Source organism: Lepisosteus oculatus, chromosome 25 (assembly GCF_040954835.1).
Source record: "Lepisosteus oculatus isolate fLepOcu1 chromosome 25, fLepOcu1.hap2, whole genome shotgun sequence".
Lineage (NCBI taxonomy): Eukaryota > Metazoa > Chordata > Actinopteri > Semionotiformes > Lepisosteidae > Lepisosteus > Lepisosteus oculatus.
In genome coordinates, this window is record NC_090720.1 from 1,000,059 (window position 1) to 1,016,222 (window position 16,164).

A 16,164-nucleotide genomic window follows, 5' to 3' on the forward strand; every position below is an offset into this window, starting at 1 on the left:
GCGCCAGAACGCTCACCACACATCAGCTCTCAGTGGGGAGGAGAGCAGAGTAATGAAGCCAATTCATAGACAGGTATTATTAGGAGGCCATGACTGGTAAGGGCCAATGGGAAATTTGGCCAGGACGCCGGGGTTACACCCCTACTCTTTTCGAGAGACGCCTTGGGATTTTTAATGACCACAGAGAGTCAGGACCTCAGTTTTACATCTCATCCGAAGGACGGTGCCTGTTTACAGTATAGTGTCCCCGTCACCATACTGGGGCATTAGGACCCACATGGACCACAGGGTGAGCGCCCCCTGCTGGCCCCACTAACACCTCTTCCAGCAGCAACCTTAGTTTTTCCTACTACTATTAGTAGTAGTAGTAGTAGTATTACTATTACAAATAAAATAATAATCATAATAATAATAATAATAATAATCATAATAATAATAATAATAATAATAATATCACACCTGCTGAGCTTCAACGAGCAGCCAGTTTTGCTGCAGGGTGATATGGCAGCTGGTACTTTTCAGCTGACACTATATATGCAATTCCTGGAGCGACAACAGCTTGTCTTCAGCATAAATGTAGAGGAGGTGTAGGCGGCTCATCACCAACGCCATTCAAATACCCAGATACACTGAACGGGTTTGGTCAACACCGCTCTACCCGCGTGCCCCCCGCACGCGCCACGGGACGGCCGCGCGCCATGCCCTGTGTCTGCGCGCTCTTTGAAAGCGAGGCTGAACTGGCAACGTCACGACGCGTCGGTTGAAGACTTCATCGTCGGTTAAACCGAAAACGTGAAAACAACAACAACAACAACAACAACAACAACGTTGCTTTTATTTAATAACGCGGACATAAAAACACCTCTAACCAGAGCCATCGACGTGTCACGTCCAACGGGGGTCGGTTGTGGCTCAGAAGAGTGACGGAAACGAATCGTTTACTAACTTGAGTTTAACCGTCCCTCCCAACCGGTGAGTCATCGTCGTTTATAATTACGACTTACAATGCAGACAACATGTAGTCGGAGGTGCTCTATAGTAGTTTACAATAAATGAGTTTTTCACGGAGAACCTAAAACCAGCTAAATTACTTGTACAAACCCCCCAGATAGGTGGCGGTCGTGTCGCGGGCGTCAAAATCCCCCAGAGACGGGGATTCATATTTTTCCCGGTTGGTGCGAAGGGGTATTTTGGGAGCCTACCAAACGCGGGTGAGTGGGAAGTGTGTGAAGCGATAACATTTCTGTCTCAAATGACAGTTCGGGTCATTTGAGTTGGGGAGGAGCTTGACTTTCACACGAGTGCCGCTCGCCGCCCCGAGCCGCTGTGAGGCGGTGTCGCCGCTAGGTGTCGCCCGATATCCGTGAAGCCACAGAGCTGGTTCAGGTGCCCAGCGGAGCGCTTAGAAAAACTGGTCCTTTCGGTAATGATATTTGATGTTTTTATTTACTAGAAGTGAAGGCTAGATTTCGTTTTTGTTGCTCGAGTTTCCTCTCCCTCCTTCGTCAAATGGCAACTAAGCATTTTGACACGCTGTTGTCTTTCAATTTGTTTTGCTGTAGCGCCATATGTGTCATTATGCTACAATGGAATTAACCTAATAGTCTTTTCCTTAGCTACTGAAACACGTCCTTTATGTGTGCTGATTGTGTTCTCGTAAGTGAAAACAGCTTTCGCACATTAGGTCGTGGTGTCTGACATCCTCCGTGAGTGCACACACGTGAGAGTGCGCACTATAGGCAGCGCGGAATGACATTTTCTTGGTGAACTGTGACTTCGCTGTGTCCTTCTTGAACGTGTCGTAATTCAACTCGGGTGTAAGCGGCACACGGTGTTTTTTTTTAAACGTCTGGATCCTCGTAGCTTACAAAGGTCTTATTCAGACACGTTTTTTTTTCCGAGATGACTTTGATGTTGGGGGGTGAAAAAAAACAAGAAAAAAAATAAAAAAGAAACTCCCACGGTTGTGAGTTAAATGTATTAAATGACAATAGCACAATTAAATCAAAGACCCCATTCAGGCTGCGTGTCAACAGCAGTGGACTCCAGTGCATTTTGGGCAATAAAGTTGAAAATGTCTGTCCGTTTCCTCAAAGGGAGCCGCCATCGTGTCTTTTCCAGGGCGCTTTGATTTAGCCTAAATGATTCAGAAACGGGAACCATGGTTCGATTTGATTTGGGGGATTAAAGGGGGGTCCCCTCTCCCTGTTCTGCTGTTCATGAAGTCGGGAGAGGGGACAATAGCCGGCTCGGAAGGAGCATTCCAGCCGGGGTATCAATCTGCCATCGGGAGGCACGATAAAAAGAGGGGAGCTTGTAGAAATGTGCTGCAGTTGGCTCGTCTTTAGATCAGCGTGCGCTCTCCTGCTGGGCCCCGTCCAGCTCTGCTCCCCGCCTCACAATGCACAGAGCTGCTTCCTCCTTCTCCAGATGCCAAACATGTGCTCCCTTCGCTCCGACGTCCTGGGACTGGTGCGGAACCATATGGCCCCGGTGAGGGGAACAAGCCCTGACTGCCCCTCCTTCATGGGCCGCTTGTCTGGGAGCCTGTCCATACCCCCTGCTGCCACCAGAGGGCGTAAATCACTGCATCACTGTAAGATCTGTGCTGAGGCTTTATAAAATACACAGACGCACCTGAAGAAAGTAGATACACACGAAAAAGGCTCCACAGCCTGTTCCTAAAATACCTAAAATCAGGAAGGCAACCAGGCAGGGTGAGGTAGGGCAATAGTAGTGTGGAGCTATTGGGTTCAATTGCCCCCAAGTGTCCAGAAAAGCGCTATATAAGTGTAAGTAATTATTATTATTGTAACTCTTTCGGTCCATCTAGCCCATTTGCTTGTTAGTAGCTGATTGACCCCAAGACCTTATCCAGCTGCTTATTGAAAGAAATCGGGGTATTGGCTTCAACAGCATGGCTGGGCAGCTTGTTCCACACTCCCACAACCCCTTGGGTAAAGACGTGTCTCCGGTTCTCAGTCTTTAATGTACATCCATGTATTTTCCACTGGTGTGTATTTCACTGTAAGAATGTGGAGTGACTACAATACAGCGTACTGAGCGTTTTATAGGAGGAAGTAGCCAGGTTCACGAGTACCTGCTGACCTTTCAGAAGCTTGTTTATCATTTAACTCATTAACTTACATGAAACCAGTGATGGCTTTGGGGCCAACAATCATACATTCCTGGGATGTCAGCGTTTCACTCTTGCTGAGGTTTTAGAAGTGAATCATTTGCCACATTTTTGCCTTTTCTCTTTTAAGGGAAAATGTTTTTTAAGTCATACTACTGCCGACACAAAGGTTTTATCTTTGACGACATCCGGATCGGCCGCAGTTAAGAGTAAATCTTCTCAGACCGGAGATGGGTCACCAGGTTTAATTTTGCCCTGTTCACTCAGCATTAACAGGTGCCCCCCCCGGGTGACTCTGTCACCGCACAAGGGGAGGGTCGGGCCCGTGCAGCCCTGACCTGTGGTCACATGATCATGTTAACAGTTTCCAGGTCAGTGGAAGGTAATGTGTGGAACAAAGAGCAGCATGTCAGAGGCTGGCCCAGAGGGAGTGTGTTAACACTTCATCAGCCTGGCCTGGGCCTGGCTGTGCTGGCTAGTTAGGGATATGAGGAGGAGGGGGAGGGCGAACAACTGTGGGTAATTAAAGAAATTCAAGATTCACTTAGCATGATCAGGGGATGTGACCCTCACTGATGTCTCATTGCAGTGAGGATGTAAATGACCTTTTTAAGGATTTAGGGTTGCCCGTTCCAGTGTCTTTCTGTCTTTTTGCTACATGGCTGGAAATTCACTTGTGTTGAAGAAGATGCCCGAACCGTAGGGCATCCGAGGAGCCAGTGTTTTTATAAATCAACCCGGTTGCGTGACACGAGTCACCTCCATGTCCCTCCTTCCCCACAAGTCACAGAACGGCCCTCTGTGCGGTTTCCCCTTGCTTGGCCTCGGAGCTGCGGGCGGCGCTGTGCCTGTTCCTCGTCCTGGAGCCTGGCGGAGCACCTGACGGCGAAGCCGATGGGCCGTCCGATCGCCGCCGTTGCGCAGTCGCCTCTCGCTGCCGAGCCGAGCGGCCTTTCAGAGCTCCCTTTGGGCCACACACACCGCCGCGGCCTGCATTGACAGACCTCCGTTAAGGCAATGAATGGCTTATTTATAAGCCAGAGCCCTGTTTTTTGGCCTACTTTCAACCCCCAGATTCTGACATTAACTAATGTTGACATACTGGCGAATATATTGCCATTCTGATGCTAATGATGGATTTAACCAACTCCTTAAACACACTCTCCGCTTTCTGAGGGCAGCTTCTTAATGGCATCTTGTCAGAGGAGCCCGGAGGCTCTCTTGCCCTTGGCTTGTGTTAGGGCCTGTGAGGCAACATTCTTTGCCCACCCTCTCTTTTCTACTCCGGGCTGAGAGCCGGTCTTTTCAGAGCAGCAGGTTGGAGACAGAGAAAGGAGGTGCCCACCTACAGAACTGCAAAACCGCCGCGGTTCCTTGTCTTTTGTTGTTTTTTTTTTGGGGGGGGGGAGTGTAGCGTTATAATGTATCTGCAATTGAGTGTCTTTGATTCTCCCTGCGCGTAATTCCTCCTCTGTTCCAAGACACCTAAGAGATTATAAACAAGAAGAGGCTATTCGGCTCATCTAGCTCGTCTGGTTGCTATTAGTTAATTGATTGGAGGTTCTTATCCAGCGATTTCTTGAAAGAAATAGCAGTGTCCACCTTTGCCCTCTGGCTGATGCTGTAAAGACCGTGTTCATCCTATTTTGTCTTCCTGTTAGTGTCAGGGAAAACAGTGGGTTTCAAGTCCTGAAACTCTGTTTTGAAATTAAGGTTTTCCCAGTTCGCATGAATATGAAACCTGAAGAAATATTATTTTTTATATATTGTTCTTCAGAAATATTTTGTATTTTTATAATATCACTGCAGATTCCTATTTACATGTCCTCTCAGCTGTATATGCACTATTTAATTTGAAGCAAGAAACATTTGAGAAGATGTCCCTAATGAGTGATTTTGGGACGTCTCCACAACAGAAAGTTTTTTTTTTATAAACTAAAGGGCACGTTCTTTTAAATTGTAAAGTGCCTTTGTTTGAGAAATGCTTTAACCCTGTGTAGAGTTTAATTTCTCTGATTGGAGACTAGTGAACAGAATGTGAGTCAGTGGGAAGTCCCAGCAGTGACAGAAAAGCAGGTGTGTTTGTCTGAAAGAGAGAGTTGCTCGGCAGAAACTGATACAGATCGGCGAAGCCCAAGAAGCATGTCGCTTTACTGAGAGAAATGTGATACATGATACACACTGCTTGTGGTGACTGGTGGAGGGGTTGTTGAAACGTTACATACCTGGCAGGGACAAAGAAGACGCAACAGGAGAAAGGAGGGGTTCACTCGAGCCTCTGCTGGTCTGGGGACCCACAACTCAGCCCCATAACTTGCGCAGGGAGTGAGTGAAAAGTCTCTCTCCAGCGCAGAGCCGTGGTGCCTGAGAGCAGGTGAGGTCACCACGATTTCATGGAGTTCACAGGAAATCTGATAAGCATTATTAAGTCGTCCAGAGCTTTTGTTAGGCACTTGCAATCTCATCACTTTTTTTTCAAAACATAATGTCATACTGTCATTAAGAAACTTAATGACAAAAAAAGTCAAAACCCAGAAAGGAAGAACATAAGCTTAATAATGTAGGGGGATAACTGAAAAGGTTTTAAGTGAGGAAAAGGCAGCCCACCACACTGTTACTGGTTTTGTTGTAGAGAAATGTGTAACCTGTCTGAACTTCCTTCCGTGAGAAGCACTGCTGTTAACGAACGCACCCAAACTCAAGTGCAGATCAGTCATATCTTGGCCTCCAGACAGCCCTGACACTTTAAGTAGAAATTTGATCAGATTTTACAAATAACCTCTCTTCAACATGGACTTTAGTTTTAATATATTTTGGGGGGATCTTGTCATGTATATTATTAGTCTTTCTACTGAAACCATTTTAGTATGAAGTAGACCAATTGTCATTGGTACCACAGTCTGCAAACAGAGAGGACTTGATTAAAAATAATCTTGATTAAATTCTGTAAACAGCCTGCTTGATTACAAATACCCAAAGGAACTGATTGCTTAACAGAAAGTTTTTCTTTCAGAAACTGAATGTAACATTTAGAAACCGAGAAATTATCCATATCGATCAGAGAGTTTTCATTTTCTAGAGAGACACCCAGAGCTTTAGCAATGAGTCATTTTCATAACAGTGACTACAGTCCAAATTGAGCAGGAGATCGTCAAGTTATTTAGAAAGGTCACCCAAGCAGGCATCAAGTTTCGGGACTGAAGCGCAGGAAACTGTCAAACCACATCTAGATTCAATTCAAAGCATGCAAAATAACAAGCTTTCATAGGAAGCTTTCAGATCTATAGTATAAGCATGCTCTCTAGCATAATGAATTTGCATTTTGTATTTATAGTTTTCTCATGGCTTTTATACTCTGCTGTGACCTTTGCTGGTGATGCTTTTTCAAACAGTGCATCACGCCTTACCCTGTGATGCCTGTTGATGCTTCAGCACACTGTTGCTGTGGTCTCACTTTGCTATGGTACATGAAGCTAAGTGTACTCCTTTTTGCGGCGAAATACCACAGTAAACGTTTCTGAGATACAGTACCTCGTACCCAAGGGCAAAGCACAGAACAGCTCACCACCGGAAATAGCTGTTGTCGGAGAGGCTGTAGCAGGAGCTCTCCGAGCGGAATGGGACACTGCAGTCAGAACCGCGAACACAGGCTGTCCAGCGCATCCCTTTTGATGAACAGAAACAGACCTGGCATTCACATCGGATTCCACTGAACTACTGCTGCTGCTTCCTCTCACTGCTGCTAACAGCTTAGTAGGGTTCTACCGTTGCTACTACAGCAGCCACTGCTGCTACTGTTACTTCAAATATTAGTCGTACTACCTCTGCTATCACTGTGCTATAGTGTGCAACTAGTAATTATTGCTACTCCTGCTACAATTACTACCTCTACTACCAAAGTTACTACTTTTTCTGCTGTTACTGATATTGTTACTGCCAGTGCTATTGTGGTAAGTATAATGAAGGCAGCCAGAAAAGCAGAGCACATCGGCCGAGCGATGTGCAAGGCCTTTCTGCATTTTCTCTTTTTAAGTCGCACCGCGGCGATTGGTTGGGTGGACACAAAGAGGGAGAGAATGGACGGGCAGGTGGTCATTAAAAGCCCTGTAATCCTTTCCATGAATAGCTCAGAGCCTCTCTTCCTCTCGGGGGCCTGACAAGGCCTGCAAGAGGGGGACCCTGGGACTTTAATAGCGGCCCAGGCTGCGTGTCAAAGCGGATGTGTTAACAGTTTCTAGCTCAATGAAGGGAGAAATCCTCACAAAGGGAGGTGTACAAATATTGTGGGAAATCCGTCTGCTCTTTAATATTTCATGAAGCCCCCAATCTATTCATGGGAGTGAATTCCTTTTCGGGATTGGTATTCACTCCAAGTTAGGCATCTCAATGGGTAGTCCTTAATTGAGTGCCACTTCATTCGGAGGTTCTGCGGGATTGTTTCTTGTGAAAGCGCAGATTCTCCTTCTTCTGCTTCGTCTTCTTGAGGGAAAAAAAAAGAACAGAGGCCGCATCTTATGGGATCAGAAATAATAATTAAAAAAAAAATCAGTTTCTGTTCCAGGGAATTCGAGAGAAAAAAAAAAGCCCTCCCCACCCCATCCACCCGAGCACTAATCCTTCAAATGGGGGAAACTAGTTTCTTTTGAGAGGCGGTGTGAAAGGAGCTGGGAGCAGGCAGGGTGGGGTAGCTGTCAGAGCCCCAGCGAGAGGCTGTTTGTGTCCCTGTTGAAAAATGGCCGGGTAGCGTATGTGTGCGCGGGTGTAAGCGGTCGGCCCGGGCTTTACAAAGTTAAGGATAAATTATTGCAATCTGGAGAATCGAGTGTTGCGAAACGCTGCCTGTTTAAATGTATTTCATTCAGGCCTCGCTGCGGCTCCTGACAGCTGGGCTGGGCTCCCGTGGGAGGGAAGGGAAAGTTGTGATTCCATCGTGCTCCTCGGGAGTGAGGTTCTCATGTTCCCATACGGCACACCAGCCCCCTGCCGCTTGCTGCACAGAGATTAAAAACAATTTAACATAACGGTGTGTTAATCCCGACTTAAACTGACAAAGTTAAATGTGGCCCTGATGTAATGTTCTCAGCATTTTCATTTAGCAGTTTATTTATTTGTCTTTTGGTTAGGTTTGACCTTAACCTGTCAACAGCCTGTCTCCATGGATCCCCAGCATTCCTTCAAAAATATACCAAGGTTTCATCTGAATTTATTTTTCTACATCTTCTTACTGCTCTTGCTTCAAAATAAGCATCTGGGTTTGTTTTTTTTGTTATCAGCAAAAAATGCCAAAAAAAGTGTAAGCATTTTTCTATATCTTAGTTGTAAAGATAGATATCAGTAAAAATAATAATAATAATAATAATAATAGTTTGTGTGTTTATAAAATTTATGAAGTATATGAGACTTCATACTGTTGGAATTTCAAAATTCAATTTGTTTATAAACAGCTTTTCTGTTCTTTATGGATATAATTAAATTATATATAAATAAATGAATTTAATTCATTCTCAGGTTCAGAATAATAAGTATAAACATGCTGGCTGTGTAAAAATTTTAGGATTATTTCATATAAGGTTTACATCAGAGAAGTGTTAAATATAGATACTTTTGACTGTTTCGGGGTGCTGACTGACTTTCCTTGTTCTACATTTCAAACTGCAGGACAGTCTGCATGAGGTGTTTTTTTGCAACTGGCCACAGGGCCACACTTTAATTTTTATCCCAAGGAGCACAGAGCATGGGCACATTCTATAGGGTGCCTATGGATGAAGTATGTCCATAATTCATTTGAATATTTTCAGAGTTCCTTTCCCAAACTCTTGTGGGTCTAAAAGCGATACGCATTTTTTACATTTTACTTGGCATTTCTATTTATCTTATATAGTGCTAGGCAGTAACTCAGCTTGGATTTCAGACGATCAGGTATGTACAGTTTAGGAAGGTGTACTTACTTCAGGGGTAGGCTCTTCCTTCTCTTCTAATTCCTGCATGCCTGCACCACACACCCCTTCATTTCTGCATTCCTGCACTGAAGCCTACTGTATTAGTGCCTGACGCACTGTGAACCAAGATTTATTATGGAAACGGCAATGATGTTTTCCAAGAAAACTGGAAGTGTTGCTACAGATGCAAGGCATACTTTACTGAGCCTTTGTAAGCCTGTTACAGGAGTACCATCAAAGCCCTTTTCTCCTGCGATGAGCTATGACAGGGCTCACCCTGTTGGTGTTGTTTTCATGTTCTGGGAAGTGGGACTCAGCTGGTGAAAATAGAAGCTGCCCTTGAAACAGACCTTTCTTGCATTGCTGTTAGCAGATTCCTTCACCTCTGTAGCATTTAATTAATATGTGATTACATTGAGAAATGTCTGAACAGTGAGCATTGGAAGAGTGGCCCCTCTTTGATTTTTGCTTATAATTTTGCATAAGGACCCAAACGGCTTTGCCTGGCTGACCGGCGGAAATTGTGCTGCCGCCTTCTAAAGACGCAGAAGGAATATATGAAAGTCAAGACTCAGCTGCCTTGCAAGGCTCCAGGAGTAATGTGATTGCACCTTGCTCGTTAACCTAACAAGTAGAAGATTAATTCAGGGGCTTAATCCCTTGTAACTCAGTGAGGAGGAAATAAACCCCGGCCGTTAATCCGTGCCCCCGGCAGTCCAGAGCGCTCACTGCGCCACTCGACCCCGGAGCCGCGCCATTGTGTCCGGAGGTATTAGGCCACAAGTGTGGGCCTGGGCCAAAGCAATAACAGGATTGTGTAGGAGAGGCACAATATGAGTGCAAGGAGGCAGGAAGGGGCTTTGTGTGTTTAGTAAGGATAGAATAATATTATATTAGTGTTTTCAGCTGTTAAGTCTTTTTCCTGTTTTGGACTGCTGTGCAGTAAACTTCATGCACAGAATAATGTAGGAATTATCCTGTTCTTAGTGTATTTTGTTATTGTCTTTGAGATTATTCTGGTCTCTGCCATCCCAGTTGCTTTCAAGAGGGATAGACCTGAGGGCACCAGGTGCACAGGAGCACTTCACTGTTATGCCACAGTCGATACATACAGTATATCTCTCTCATCCTTTTTTAACCACGTTAGTCTTATTCTTGGAGCATCACCTGCAGCTCTTCAGAACAATCCATACTGGGAATGACATGAAGGCCTGTTATTCTCATAAGTATGATGGGCAGCAGATGGAAGGTGTGAACAATAATAAACACATGAAGTCACCGTGTGTGTTGTTACCCTGTTCTGAAACGGGCGCAGCTTTTTTTCCCACTCTTATAATGTAATAAAATAAATGGATGAACAGAAGAAAGTTAACAAGCTCTTCTGTGTATGAATAGCCTAGTCTGATTTATAGCGTGATTTTCGTGTGCATATTCCTGAAGCTGTCTGTTAAAGGGTTTGACCCACAGTTCCTCTCCCCAATAAATTAATACTCTTAAGTGGCAGCTTTCAGCCTAAAAAATATTTATTCCTTTACCATGTGGCACCGGGTGTCTTAGATAAACACTTCGGAGGTTCATCTCCTCCGCGACACAAAGAACATGAGTGTGTCGCTGCCACAGACATTGGCGCCCTCTGACCCCCGGGGGTCACAGGTAGCATTTTTCTTTCAGTAATTGGACAGAAGGGCCCTTTCGCTCCTCATTTAACCCTTTCTGAAGGTTTCTTTTATTTCCCTGCTGGAACAAAAGGCCCAGGCCTGACCCAGTTGTATTTTGTCCATCTCCTATGCTTAGCCTGGGCCTTTGAAACTCTTTGAAAAGCAGGAGTGTGTTGTCCCTGGCGGGGACAATGTGGGGGTTAGTGACCCTTGAACTGTGAGCCCTGCTGCTTTGTTCCTGGATTAGGGTCAGTCTCCTTCTGTGGGCGGTTATTGCTTTGCTGCCATGGAGTGGAGAAGGAGTAAACACTTGTTAAGAGGGCAGTTCTTCGTCTCTCTTTTCTCTTTCCCCTTTTCCTTTTGCTGTAGGTAGTGGCGTACAGGAGTTAAGGCTGTTTCACTTACTGTGTGCAACACTGCGTCTGTTTCAAACGCTGCCACCCAGTCCGTCATTGTAACAACAGCTCTGCACATCTGGAGTCCAGCTGCTCCAGTAAAGGTCAAGAAGATTGATCAGCCTGCGTGAGGCATAGGACTGCATCTCTGGTTCCATTTATCTGCTGTCTGTTTACCTTTAGGCAGTAATATACAGCAACTTTCACATTAACGTCTTAGAGCTCTTCTCAACAGTCAAACAAGAAAAGGTTAGCCAGGTAAAGATGTAGGAAAATCAGGTTTAAACCAGCACATTTTGAGTCCGCTGTTAAAGATGCAGACCCATCCACAGTTCAGGTACATACAAAGCCTTGGCTTTGACTGCACAGAGCATTTTCTGACTGACACCCCAGAAGCCACAGTTGTGTGGCTGGACTGTAATTGCTGGTGGTGTTTTTAAGATAACAAGGAGCCCAGCCATGAAATGCTTAAGAAGTCCAAGGAATGCAAATTCAGCCTTCATCTAAAGAAAATGAACTGATCTGTTACAACTGTCATTAAGTACAGACTGTAAATCTCAAGTCTTGTTACCAGTGACCAGCTGATCATTTGTGAGATATACTCTTATAGCACAGAGATGCAAACTCAGAAATCATATACTGTAGATATTTTTAGAATAGCAGCATGTTCATATCTTAAGAAGATCAGATGCCTAGGCTTTATATTTTCAATAACTGCTCAGTGAGGTGAACCCAAAATGGGTACTGTTATTAAAAATAAACATTGCTTGAATATTAACATAAAGGTTATCCTTTACAGTTTCTGTATATCTTGTATAATAGTGATAAAAGGCACAGCTTAGGTTCTGTGACATTTCCTTGACTGTTCTATGGATTCATTCAAATCTACATTAAATGCATTGCACAAAAAAGTATTTAGGAAAATATTTAAGTAAAGTCCTTTTTCCTGTCAGCATGTGAAATGATCGTTGAGTAAGGGCCCAATTGCTTTTACAGTGACTGACCGCTATTGTAGGCCGTTGCCTAGGACACCGAAGGACACCACTGTCTCCTCCCTTACCCTCCCATGGAGTGTCCCTGTATCCACGGCAATTGCTGGTGTATTCATCATCTGTCTCCAGATGTCACCCATGTGTCCCGGCTGGGATGGCAGCCTGGGACCAACACAAAACCATATGGAGTCAAAGGGACATTGACAGTGGTGCTGACATCCCAGGGGACAGATGCACATTGTCTCAGTTCCTCCCCTCTGCAGAGGTTAACAGTGCAGAACCAAATTGTACAGTATTGTAAACCCAGCCATGGATCTGGAAAGCCCAGAGCAAAGATCCATGCACTGTGCTGTTCAGGAGTTTATTATTGCTGCTCTTTCTTTCCCTTTTAACTGCTTCCCTTTTCTACTTCTTGGAATGTTTTCTTCTCCTTTTCAGACTGTGGCATGGCTGGGATGCAGTCCCAACTGGCAGATGCTTGTGTTGCTCTGATTTGGGTTTCTACCGTATATCTCTACAGATCCTCCCAGACTGGTTGCTGTTGCAGCCCTTGTTCGAGTCTCTAGATTTTGTGATGTGGATATAAAGAAGTTTGCTTAAGGGTGTTATTTTCAAAGGTTTTATGCTCCAGAGTGAAATATGCTTTCACTGTTCTTACAGTGTCTCTTTTATTTATCGGTTTCTGTACAGTACCTGCATTTTTGTGCTTCTCTACCCTCTTTTTAGGTTTCCATCTATCCACTCATTTTCGGCTGTCTTAAGAGGATTACAGTGAGCCAGAGCTCGAGAGGCGCAGGGCGCGAGGTGGGATATGCCTTAGAGGGGGCACACACACACCTTCACTTGCACAAGGAGGGCACCTTAGAGACCCTCATTAACCTGCAGAGCCAGTCTTTGAAAGCTGGAAGGAAACTGGACCACCTGGAGAAAACATCCATACATGGAGAACCATGTATCACAGATTTGCCACTGTGTCAGTATCGTAGCTTTAATTTAATCCAGTGTATTGTGAAAGAGCACATTATATTGTATATATGTATATATTGTTGTATGTTATGACGTATGATGTTTCCCTTGCCCTTGCCCTTGTACTTACTACGTATTTAAAACATGAAGAACCCCAGCGAAGAGTGTCTGCTTACTAAATAACAACAACAGCTTCATCTAGCATGAAATCATATATAGCTACAGAAAAAATAAACTTTTTTTCTGTTTTTAACCTTAAACCTAGTTTTGGAAAACTGAATGGTGTGTATTAGTGCAGAAAGCAGCAGGAGATGCTTAATGTACACGCTGAAGCAAACATGGCTTGGGTCTTGAGTTTCTGGCATCCGCTGAGAAACTTAGATGAATTCATACTCACGAAAAAAAAAGGTTTAACTGTAAATCCCTTTAACTGTAAATGTTTAATTTCTAGTTTTTTGCTACTTCTAGAAAGTTTTTCTTAACTAGAGGGAAGCAAAGTGCAATACATCTTTCCTGAAACAGCCTGCAGGGCCCTATAAACCTGTCTGCAGCCCGGGGAGAGCTCGGGTGAAATACTTGCCTCTTAACTGACAGCTCACGACAGCAGCTGCTTGACAGATTTGCCCAGGATGGTTGCAGGTCTGCTATGGCACACTTTTCGGTTCAGCCCCATCATTGTGCCTGTTGTGTCACAGATGTTGCTTTCTCTTTTCTTCTCCGGTACTTGTTTTTGTCTTTCCGTTTCCTTCCGGTCCATTTACCAGGCCTTCTGCTCCCTGCAGCACGTGCCCGTGTGCCTGGGGGGTGGGTCCGCGAGACACCCCAGTGAGCCCCGGGCCCCACCCCCGTCGACAGCAGCTCCCTGGGCTGTGCATGGCGGCTCGGCCTCAGCGCCCTCCTCCAGACGAGCTTCGCCTCATATTTCTGACATTGCAGCCTTCCCCACGCAGGACTGTAAGGCATCACACTTGGGCATCATGCTGTTTTTTCCAGTTAAATCTCCGTTAGTAGTTGAAGTATTGAAGATCGTAGCTGTAGGCTCACCGGTGAAACTACTGCAAAACCCCTAGTCAATTGAACTGACTCAGCAGAGGACTAAAGAACCAAGAAACAAGACTCCCCACGACCTCCCTGGCCAGACTGATCCCCAGGTCTCAGTCCTGTTAAATAACTGGTGCCAGCAGTGGGACCTGCAGTTCAGCCCCACGCCTTGAAACGTCAGGTCAGCCTGCATGGGGTGGGATTAGGCAGGAAATATTTCAGAAGATAAGAATTGTTTTGAAAAGTCTCAAACAGATGTTTTGTAAAAACTAAAAATCATCATCTGCCAGTTTATCCAGTCTTGATCTTAAAACTTTCTTTGATTTCCTTTGCTGATTCCACAGTGCTTGTTAATCCTCCTGTTTTGGTGTGATCTGAGAATTTCACTGGTTTACCATCTATATTAGAATCTAGATGATTTATGTAAGTTAGAGAGAGCAGTGGCTGTTACACAAATCCCCGTTTTACTCTATTACCAATTACATTACCTGCACCAATACCAGGGAGCATTTACACTTTATCTATACAGCCTGTTTCCTGTTTTCTCCGATCTATCTCTTAATCCATATGTATAGATTTTCCCTCAATCCTACAGTTTCCTTGTGGAGTACAACCCATGTCCTTCTCAGACAGTTACTGCTACTCACAGTGGCCCAGAATTGTATTCACTAGGGGTTTCCTGATGTTGTGGTTGGTTAAGTTTAGTAGGGGTAATTAGTGGAGGGACTAATTAGTGTTGGTAACAGCAGCTGTAACAGTAGTAACTTCTTTGATTTTTTCTGACTAATCTTATCTAATCTAATCTTTGAATCCTGAACATTCTGCCTATGTTGCTGTGTGACCATGCCTTCAAGAGCTCCCCTCCCTGTTAGTGCACCTCACACTGTCATAGCCGAATCAGGGAACACTCCTGTTTGCTCAGGTGCACTGACATATACAGATGGCAGGGCTGGAGTAAGAGCAAGGTCAGAATTTGGGTTGGATTGAGATTATAATGCTTAAATACACAGCGGCGGTAGAGTGTACTTGTTGTGCATGTCCACATACCATGGGTCCTCCTCTCTGTGCTTTTTGTTTCTTGAAGGCCTGAGGGCTGGCCTGTGACAGTGTGGCGAGGTGGTCAGATTCAAGGCTCCTGACCCGGTTGAGGATTCAAATCCTAGTTAGGGCACTAAACTGCATGAAGAATTGCTCCTGTTGCACAAATGGATACTCTGTTACGAAGTGTCTTTCAGGATGCAGATGACACAATCCGGAAGGGAGTGAACACACACAGGCAAGAGACGAGGAACAGGGATGATAGACGAACGGGGGGGGGGGGCGTGGTCCAGGGCGAACAGTCCAAAGGGAGTCCAAAGGGAAATCCGTGGGGAGGCAAATGTCCAGAGCTGGGTGATCGTTCCAAGACGAACAAGACGAAGTTAAAAGCCGGAGCGGGATCCGGCGGAGGGTCGGGGGGGAAAGGGGGGAGGGGACCAGGCGCTCCAGGTCCCAGTCCCGGCTGGTTCAGAAAACCAGTGCAGAGCCCAGAACTGAGTGAGCGTCTGGCTGTTAGAGGTGGGCTGGAACAGGGAGCAGGTGCACAAAATCAACTCAAAAGTGAATGAGCCGCTCCTTGAGAAGGTAGTGAAAACCAGTTTCTTAAAAAGGAGCAGCTTAATAGCAACGGGAAAGCCTAAGCCTTGTCGTTTTTAGAGTTTCTTTTATAAAGGAATGGAGTCCCTGTATCTAAGGGTTCAGAAACTTGTTGTTCTTCCATTATGAATTAGACCATGCTTTTCTCCGAGGTGGGGCGTGTGATCTGCCCCTGGCTTGTGCCCTTCTTGTTCATTCATTAGAGGGACAGCCTGAGCTTTTCTTTCCAGCTGATTGGGTTCCTGAGTCAGGAGGTGTGTCCATGTCATTGGGACAGTTCTCTTCCTCCTCTCTGTTCATTAAGCCACGTGTCACAGCCAACACGAAACCTACATCATCTTGAACATGAGCAGGTGACACAGAAACGGAGGGACGCAGTCAGAGAAAATGATAGGGAGAGAG

At 45.2% G+C, this 16,164-nt stretch overlaps 1 long non-coding RNA gene across 1 annotated transcript in view; it reads left to right on the plus strand.

Annotated features, from left to right (window-relative positions):
* The first annotated feature begins 736 nt into the window (after positions 1–736).
* LOC107075573 (uncharacterized) overlaps positions 737–16,164 on the plus strand; it is a 31,141-nt gene continuing 15,713 nt past the window's right edge. The window contains exon 1 of the long non-coding RNA XR_011183673.1: positions 737–972. This is a non-coding gene — a long non-coding RNA (uncharacterized lncRNA). The remainder of the gene's footprint in view (positions 973–16,164) is intronic.